Source organism: Homalodisca vitripennis, chromosome 3, assembly GCF_021130785.1.
Source record: "Homalodisca vitripennis isolate AUS2020 chromosome 3, UT_GWSS_2.1, whole genome shotgun sequence".
Taxonomy (NCBI): domain Eukaryota; kingdom Metazoa; phylum Arthropoda; class Insecta; order Hemiptera; family Cicadellidae; genus Homalodisca; species Homalodisca vitripennis.
Genome location: NC_060209.1, coordinates 34,496,064 through 34,504,741, shown reverse-complemented (window position 1 = coordinate 34,504,741; position 8,678 = coordinate 34,496,064). Strand labels below are relative to the sequence as shown.

The following is an 8,678-nucleotide window of genomic DNA, read 5'->3' as shown; positions in this document are numbered from 1 at the left end:
AAAACAAATATCAAGGGAGAGAATATGAGCCTTAAATAATCTCTGTAAAGCAATACAGATTGGGCCAAAAAGTTTTCAGTCTCGTACATTTTTATTTCATTAATAAACACACATTCAATAAATGTATGGCTTGTAAAATTGTCACTGAAATGAGACTAGCAATTTGAGAAATATAAATTGAATGTAATTGTATTATATAAAGTATGAATATCAAACAGAACGATTTCCAGAACTGTAAATTTGATAGTAGTAGCAAAAACTAAGTTTTGATATAATTTTACCGTAATTTAATTTTTCATTCTGTATTACTCTCCGATAAGAATACGCGAATTTTATAACACAACATATAATTACCAAATGATAATTACAGTGCCATCGAAAATTATGGTTTCTAACTTGTAATATTTCACCTTAAGGCTTTTGTAGAAAACATACATTCTGCTTGAAATCATTTATTGCTTTATATCAATTTATTAAAAGACACATTTGACGTTCACTGTACAAGGAAAGTAACAAATTATTTACGAGTGTCCGAAGAATTTTTTTATTAGTAAAACGGGAATCCGTTAGTTCAAGTGAGTATAGGATGGTAATTCAATTGATTACTGTAACATCCTGAAGCAATTGCAAGAGGAATGTAACCAATTTGAATAAGGAAATTGCAGATTTCAAGGTAATTAAGACCGGTGATTGGACAAGTTGCCGGAGGTGGTTGTATTAGATAATCTACCCTCAGTGTTAAATCACTTTATTAGGGTTTAAATAATCCAGTCAAGACATTTTGTCAAATCTACAGAACTGTCGGCATTAACGACATCTTGAAGTGTATGTATATCCAATTTCATAGAAGTCACGTGTTATATTTATCATTATTGTTACGTCTGTAGTGAAATGACCTTGAGGTTTCTCCCATAAAACAATGTTAAAACTTATTCACTTTTGTACCCTTATATTTTGTCGAAGAGGTATATCAGAAATGCATTTTAAAGATATGCTAGGTACAGACGCAATTTAATATTTTTGTGAATTTTGTAATCTTTTAATAAGGAAGTAAAAAGTAGTCTCAAATTAGTTTCTAAATAACCTAATAAAATCACCGAAAGAAAATAAAAACAGAAACAGGTGGGCATGTGTTAAATTTTTGAAATAAGATATTTTCTATAAATATACCACTTAAAATAAGTTAGTGAACGTTTGAAAGGTTTAAAATAGTCCTTAAGGCTAAAATAAAAATTTCCTTAAGTAGAGCCAACTACTCCATGCTCTCTGAAATTACTGATTATTAAAATATTAACCTCTGATTATATATGGGCGGGTACGTAAAATATTTAATAATTGAGGTAACTCCGTTTTTTTGTTAAAGAAGTTTCTAATTTATTGTATACCATAAGACTACCTTATTTATTTGAAAAGTGTATGGGGAGGGTATGATGGAATAGAAGCATAAGTATCTGACGTATTATCAGTGTATTTGTTTGATAATATGAACGTTTTGAGATGCGAATGCTAATCAAATATAAATAAAACTATTACATTTTCATGATTGCATTAATATGAAATAATAATGTTTCTTTCTTTTACGTATTAAATAAGAATATGCATAGCAATACAAATGTTATAGTAACCTATATAATTTAAGACTATATAGTTAATTGATACAGATTTAATGTTTTCTTCAGCACTTTAGATCTGATATACACGAATTGAATACCACTAATTATGTCTATAAATATATTTTTATTTACCTAAAATAAATCAAATGTAATATAGTAAATGTAACAGCTGTACAACTATTATAAGTGCTTCTTTATTACAATAAATGATCATATTCAATATTTTTTAGACAGTGTGAAGGTTACCAAAAATGGTAGGAAGCAAAACAGCGAAATTGATTGCTCTTGAGAGAGAAATGGAGGTAAATTCTTTAGTGATGCAAGTTTTCTAGTTTAAGAGCTGATTATATAATCTAATAAAACTTTGTTTAGTTAAACTTAACATTATTAAACTCATTTTTTGTTTGTCCATCTTCATTTGTTTTTACGGTGTTTTATTTAAATGCGTGCTAAGACAGCATATTCTAGAATTTTTGTGTGTTTTTGATTAAACTTTATACTTTAAATTATGTATAGACTGTCAAGTTTTATTTAAAGTTTCCTTTAGTTCATTTCTGTTTTTATTTATTAATTTTTCATTAACATATAGCATTTCTTATTTTATTATTAATACTTTGTACATTCTAGATTTGAACTGGACAGCACGCACAGACTTTGTTCTATGTGCTGTCAATTTTCGTGCATTAACATGTACAAGTGTTGGAAATTTGTTTTTGAAAATAAATTTATTTGAGTTTGAGTAATAACAACGAATTTCCACGAAATTAAGTTACCTCTAAACATTATTTCCATTTTAAAATTAATAAATCTTGTAGTTTGCTCTACACTTTTAGTGGAAAGATCACGCTAAAAATCATAGCCGGAGAAGATTATCGTAGTATCATACTTAATATTTTACAGTTTTGGATATGAAAAAAGTTACGAGAAATCTATTAAAGAATCTAGAAAACGTAATCTCTGAATGAATGGATATAATTAATTATGACATTTTAAAACCAGCTTGACGTCAATATTTTTACTAAATTGATCAAATACAAGATATAGAGGTGATGATACATTTTTAGAAGTTTTAGGAGAAGGAATTCACGCTTCATAGAGTTCCTCCGGAGAAGAGTTAATTACATTTAATAAATGTATTGTATATCGTAAGAGTACTCAGAAACTTTTATATCGTAAGGCTAAGAAGTTTAAAACCTGATATCCTTACTTAAAGCGATCGTCAAGATGGACTACATACTTATACCGCCATTCTACATCTTACTCCTCTAAACTTATGTTATAGAAAAGAAAAAAAACTGAGCAGAGGTTATAATAATACATGGGTTAAGAAAAATCTGGGAAACGATGATAATGTTTTCAATTAATTATCAATTTAATGGATTCAAGCTTGGAAAAATTTCTTCAATTAAACTTAAAACAAGAAATTGTACAGAGTAATTTACCTTGAATGTAGTACTCTCTCATACATGGATGTTAAGGCTAGAAACATAATTTATACCTGTTTATACCTTAAAATAAATAACTATACAAATTATAAAGTTATAAAATGAAAGCAAATATTTTGTATTATGTTTCCATGGATATAAATAAAAAAATAGTTCCTCTGACACTATGGCCCATATAGGTTTTTTTTCATAAACAAATATCTTTGTTGTAATTTAAATAATAATTTAGATGCCCCTTAAGTTCCGATGATGTAATTTAGCATGTTTTTACGACTTAATAGGATGTCACTGCCAGTAAAAAGAAAATATTTATAATGGTTTCAAAATAGTGGCCTTTAAATGGAAAAAATTGTATGAAAAATTAATAGAAGAAAATATTTTCTGTTCTATATGTTCGACGTAGGGATTATATATTCCTATATTTTTAAAACCGAACGTTTTGATGCCTCATTTAAAATTCAAATTCAAATTCAAATGACTTTATTTCTATCATATATACAAAAGGGCAAATTAACGAGCCCTTGTAATATTTTGAAATATTATTAGGTACGAACGTCCCTGTACTTTTGATTCTCATGAAATTTAAATTTACTAAACTCATACATATACAGATTACTCTGAGAAGTATATTTTAATAAATTAACTTAAAAATATTTAAAAAGTTGCTATTTAAAACTATTAACGAAATACTGTTTTCTTTAAGTACAAGTAACGTCCTAATAGGACATACACACATGAAAATTACAACGCCAGAATATAAACAGAATTTTACGATGCTTTCTTCTAATTTTGTTATAGTACTAATTTTTTCAAATAATAAATGTGCGATTGTCCCTAGAGGACCTCATCCTACTAATAATTGCCACTTAATTTTATGAAAACAATTCAAAAGTTTAGTTTTCACCAAAAGTTATTTTAGTTGATAAAATTTTTATGAAAAGAAAGAAATCTACATTTTAAGTTTCTATCCTTTCAATAATAAAACAATTTATGCTCTTTGTTAATTTTTTCGAAGATCGAAGAATAGTGAAGGAGTAGGATTTTTGCCATTCTTCACAAAGCACAGTTTATTTTATAGGTACATTTTACTCATAAGAGTAAAATCTTTATTCAAAATATATATTAGTTTTTTATATATTTATCCCTACCCAAGAAAGACAGTAAGTGCACAAAATTATCGTAAGGGAAAAGTAATATTCATTAGAAGTTAATCAATCCGTTGCGGAAAACATCAAAAAGCTAATAGCAGATCGTGGTTTCGATCCACGGACCTCTGGGTTATGGGCCCAGCACGCTTCCGCTGCGCCAATCTGCTTGTGGAATGTGACCACCTCTTTATCCTTAAGATTCCTTTTCTAGAGCGTGGAATCTGAGTAAAACTTGAAATGATTTTTGTTGATACAATTTTGATATATTTATATTAAAATTATATTCTATTTTCCACGGCTTTGTACGCAATTAGCTATGGAATAAATGTGTAGATAAGTTGGCGGAAAATATAATGAACAATTAAAAAAATGTATTCCGTTTTGACAAAGTTCGTTCTGTTTTCTAGTTGCTAACATAGTTACTCATAAACACAATGTAATCAATATTCCTTGATTGTTAATTGATATTCTAAATGAACTCATCTTTATAATTTTCAACACCGACGTACACATAGTTGAACTAGAGTTTTGACTTATTTTTAAAACCTCTAGGATAGCTAGTCTACACATATCGTGCGTACATACATACAGACAGAAAATTGATTTCGTCATCATTAACCGGCAGCAGAGGCCTCGCTTAAACGTTTGACAACTCATGTTGACTTTCCGTGAATAAAGTAAGCAGTACACCCAGTGCGTTGATTTAAAAGCATTTAATACTGAATAATTTTCTCAAAAATAAAGTGTCGCTAACTAATTTTGTGAACAAAGCAGTCCGTGAATCATTGTACGCCTAGGAGTGGGAGTGAGGGATGTGACTATTTTAGAGATTCTCTTTACTTTTAGAATGTTGTTAATGAGCTTTACTTTGCTGTAAATGCATAAAACAATTCTCAATACTAGAAAAGTATAAATTGAATTGTTTTGCCAGGAAAACATTATCGTAAGATTTTTAGTGTGTACGTAACTGTTGCAAAAGTCCCATTTAACTTTACGATGCAATTTTCGTTGTTGTAGGCAATATGTTTTCGTTATGTTTCACGCTATTCCTCCCTGAAATTGCAGTTTATTATTTTAGCACAGTACTAATTCGTTTTTAAAGTATTAAACAAAGAGAAAGAAGTTGTCTATAATGTTCTAAATTCTAGACGAAGGTAGATTTGTAACAGGGAATGTGTATTCTAAAAAAAACAACATTAAATAAGTACTTTGGAAAAAATATTATAGAAAGAAAAATAATTATTTCTATAATACAGTGTACTGTGCGAGGATATTACAACAATATTTTGAGAATTTATTATTACCACTTATGTGATGTTGTGTAACAGTAATATGACTGTGGCAGAGTTGACGCTAAATGAGTTTGTAACACCAAGGTGATGTTTGACAGTTGTGACAATCATACTTGTCAACTTTAGTTCCTGTATTACTTCCACTGTGGTAATTCCATCATAACAGAGACGTTAGCAAACTAATTTGTAGAAACACACCAAGAATAATGTGTTAAAGTTATAACAATCACATTTACCAGCTGTACTTCTTCTGCTATATTTTTGTTGGGTTTTATAATAGACATTAGTAAACTAATTTTAAAGCAAGAAGTAATGATGAGTGACAGCTGTGGTGAATATACTTGGCAAATTTATTTCCTTTTTTATGGTGGTAAATGTTCACACTAGAGATGCTAAAAAACTAATTTATAACACAATTATGACGTGTGACATATATGACGATCATATCCGGGAGTATTCCTTAGTTTCTCCATTGCGTTAATTTTAATTTTATTTTCCCAGCATATTTTTAAAAAGTACGTGAGTCATGTTGGAAAATAATTACAAGATCGTACATGAAGAGACAATGTCTTTTAAATAAATAAGAAATATAAACTTTAATTATATTACCCTAATTTGCATTAAGGGGTTGGGGTCGAAAGCAATGTAGGCATAAAATAATATTGTTTTTTAGCGAAATAAATATAGATTTTCAAACATCAACACTTTATCATCCAGCCAGCCAGTATGGAAGGTAAGAATGAAAAGAATGTTAATATTATAAACATTTATATTTTAGTTATTAATATAATTACCATTCAATAAATTTTTCAAAACTTTAGAAGTTGTAAACGATTTAAAACATCTTTTATCACTCTAGGTTAAACTTAAACGTAGATAAATTAATTTAAAAACATAAACCTGTTACTATAGTGATTAAATTGCGTACCAGTTGTATTTTATGGTTGTGGTTATAGTGGTTAAGCTACTAGGTTGATGTACACAACACAGCGTGTCGTGTAACATACGTGGTTGAGGTTGCATGTAAAATTTTATGCTCATTCCATTAAACTACTTGTGTTATTCACATGTTAAAATGTCATATTACTGTAGTGATTTTTTTAAAACTTAGTTATATAACGAATTTCTCACTATCTTAATGTTTTACATAAGATCAATGTAAAAAAAAGCTTTGTTAATGCTCAGCTAAATCCCATGAAGTAGGATGCACTACCCTAGAACTTTAGTTTATGTGTAAATAGGTATTTTATAACGTAACGTAAAATTTAAAGTAGACGTCAGTTTGTTCTTAAGGTATCATGTAGACAGACATAGAGAAAAATTTTAGTCTAATCCATTGCGTACTAGGCTTTGCTAACATTCAGTTCAGAAATAATATTCAAAAGGAATAAGTTTTTAATAGTTGCTATTTGACATTTAAACTTGGTTAAAAATATGTGGCATTCAGAATTTATCATACACATTGCATATTGCCACTTCAATTCTAATCCTTATCGTTTAATATTTTCCTGTAATATGACGCGTTTAATTTCATGCTTGGTATATGGCAGTTATTATACCTAACTGAGCAGGATAATATGTCGCATATTTTGAACTTTTCGCTGCGTCAGTATTTTCTTATATAAAACGATAAAAAATGATAAAAAACACAATAACGATAAAATAACATCAAATGTGTTATTTAAAATAAGTTTTATGATAAAATTGATCTTAATAACTAAGCTGAACTGATTGCAATGTATTTGAAAATACAGTAGTGAATATGTACAAAAATCACGAATATATATATATATATATATATATATATATATATATATATATATATATATGCAAAAGTAATACTATACACTTATCTTAATTACTATCCATAGTTCTACTAATGGTATCAAAGTAATTCGAGGTGTAAATATACCCATTTCACATTATATGAGAATCCTCTTTAAACTTTGCACGCTAGTTAAAGTTACATAATCAGTACGGTAATCCACGTAATTCATATTTTTGTGTTTACACATATTTAAAGAGTAATCTTGTAAAGGTAAGAAAATTTATAATTAATTATGATAAATCTTAAAAATAATCTTTCATTTATAGTTAATGGTGCACCTCAGTAGCACTAACAATAAAGGAACAAGATATATTTGCTTAATAAGATTGAGAAGCTCATTAAACAGGTTCATACGTTGAAGTTTTTTCCGTCGTGGCGATTTATATATTGAAAAAATTATTTCGGATACTATGCAGTATATAGAGTAAAACCAAAATCTATATCTACACATGTAAAAATGAATGTTTTTCTGAATGTCCTTTATAGACTCATAGACTTTATAGAAAGTATTTCACCGATTCATTATGACAATTTGTATGTACATGTATTTTTCAACGTAGAAGGTTGATATGTTATGCCTATTGATGTAACTCACCACCAGGCGGCGCTGCAAAATATAAAAGTTATCAAAGCCCCTGCACATTGTAAACTGGAATTACGAGACACTTAATTACAGTATAATAAATAGCCTAACACCATTTGAAGGCGCTAATTTTATACGTATATATTTGTATTTAAAATAAATTTCTGGTTGAGTTCAAAGCTTGAGAGCACTTTATAATAAAGTACATGTATGTGTAGAATGGCTATACACATACATTTTTGACATATTTTCCTTGATAGTGGGAACAAAGTAAACTCTATATCGACGTTGGAATTATAATTCATTTGAAACAGAAGTGCTCATACACGGGCAAAGCTTACGAAAAGAGTGCGAAACCGCGGGAAACAGCTATTTTAGAACCGTTATAAACTTAAAAATGCTTAAGGTGCTGATTTGTAAACACTGTGGTTCGTTTCCACTTACTTACACCTTGATGACAACAGGGGAATTCATGTGGTTGTATTACACAATGCTAATTTATCGTATTATGGAAGTTGCGATTGTTTATGTATAGTAAGCACAATATGTGTATACAATACAGACTGTAGAACTCCGAGGCTTTGTTCACAATAAACAATAGTTTCCAGATATCACTGAAATCTGACTGATACTCACTCATCATACCTTTTGCCACATGATAGTTTGGCTTTTATGTGGTTAATCGTATAGTGCACTATATTAATCTATGAAAATGTGACTATATCTATAATGAGCACAATAGGTATACAATACAAGCCTTAGACCTTCT

At 28.8% G+C, this 8,678-nt stretch overlaps 1 non-coding gene across 1 annotated transcript; it reads right to left on the bottom strand.

Moving 5' to 3' along the window:
* Positions 1-4,301: 4,301 nt before the first annotated feature.
* Trnam-cau lies at positions 4,302-4,373 on the bottom strand. The gene has a single exon. It is a non-coding gene; the product is annotated as a tRNA-Met (tRNA).
* Between the last annotated feature and the right edge of the window lie 4,305 nt (positions 4,374-8,678).